We start from the raw sequence: 1,805 nt of genomic DNA on the forward strand, positions 1-1,805 counted from the left end.
CGAAGAATAAGATGAAATAGTTTTTGGATCGTTTAATAAAATAAATATTTTAATTACGAGTTTTTGATTTTTAATGACCAAACTCATTCATTAGTTTTTAAGCCACCAAGCTGAAATGCAATACCAAAGTCCGGCCTTCGTCGAAGTTTGCTTTGCAAAAATTTCAATCAATTTGATTAAAAAATGAGGGTGTGACAGTGCCGCCTCAACTTTTACAAAAAGCCGGATATTACGTCATCAAAGGTATTTATCGAAAAAAATTAGGAAAAAACGTCCGGCGATATCATTCCCAGGAACTCTCATGTCAAATTTCATAAAGATCGGTCCAGTAGTTTAGTCTGAATCGCTCTACACACACACACACACACACACACACACACACACACACACACACACACACACACGCACACACACACACACACCACGACCCTCGTCTCAATTCCCCCTCTATGTTAAAACATTTAGTCAAAACTTGACTAAATGTAAAAAGTGATACAACCAAGTCAGAAAACGACAGTGGTGCAAAAAACACACACAGACACACACACACACACACACACACACACACACACACACACACACACACATACACACACGAACACACAAACACACACACACACACTCCTGCACACATACACTAACACATATATATATGTACGTCGTAGTTAAAGCAGGCACAGATTGTAAGACTAGGCGTCAACTTATGATCTCCGTCCTTGATCAATAAAGTTCGTTCGTACGTTCATTCTCTCTCTCTCTCTCTCTCTCTCTCTCTCTCTCTCTCTCTCTCTCTCTCTCTCTCTCTCTCTCTCTCTCTCTCTCTTTCAGTGTCATGCCGGGTGCTGACCTATACCGTCTCTTACGATGACCCGTGTCCGTCCCTGTCTGGATTCGAACGTCACAGTGTGGCCCGATCGAGAATCTAGTCTAGTGCTCTATCAGCGGAGCTACCAGACCCTGTATATGTGCGTAGTTGCATCTATTTGTCGTTTGTTTGTCAGTAATATATTTTCTATGACATTTCAAACTTTGGTTCTTGGAACAGCTGTTCTCGACACGTGCAGACAGTTGGGTGGCGAGGGTTTGGGGTGGGGAGTGAGGGTGCAGGGGAGGAGAAAATAAGAGCAGAAAGCAGGGGGAGGAGGGAGAAAGAGAAGACTGTACCCCTAAAGTAATGGGAACAAAGGAGAAGAAATCAGAGGGTGCGGGAGGGGGGAGGGCTCGGGGGTGGGGGGTGAGGGGAGAAAGATAGAGCAGAAAGCAGGGGGATGTGCAAGGAACAGCGGTATTGAGAAGAATGAGGAGGAGAGAGCAGTGATCAAGGCAGTTAACGAGGCAGGACATGAAAATGGCGAGACTGAGAAGTGACCAGCACTGACCAGCGCGCGTCGTGCCCCGAGGCCTAATTGAGTTCAACAAGTGTAAGCACATTGTCTGCCACGAGATGAGGCAGGGAAACTTATTAATGACCGGACGTTAACTTTGTCAATGCACCATTGTAGACGATGTTAGTTTTTGTGTGTTTTTCCTGCTTGGTGCGCCGTGTGGACTGAACTGCATGGTGGTGGGGGTAGGGAAGGGCGGTGCATGAGAGTTGGTTTGGAAAGCAAGCCTGTGTTAAAAACACCATGGTGGAAGAAGAAGCAGATAAAGAGGAAATCCCAACCTATCGTGTTCATACACGTTAGGTGATAATGGACATAGTCCTGGCGTAACGCCCCGATCTAACTTCCCCAATCCTACTTCCTCTACCCACCTCCTACCCTCTCCCCATCCCTCTCCTCCGATCTTAAGCTCTTCCTCAT

This window comes from Littorina saxatilis, linkage group LG5 (assembly GCF_037325665.1).
Source record: "Littorina saxatilis isolate snail1 linkage group LG5, US_GU_Lsax_2.0, whole genome shotgun sequence".
Lineage (NCBI taxonomy): Eukaryota > Metazoa > Mollusca > Gastropoda > Littorinimorpha > Littorinidae > Littorina > Littorina saxatilis.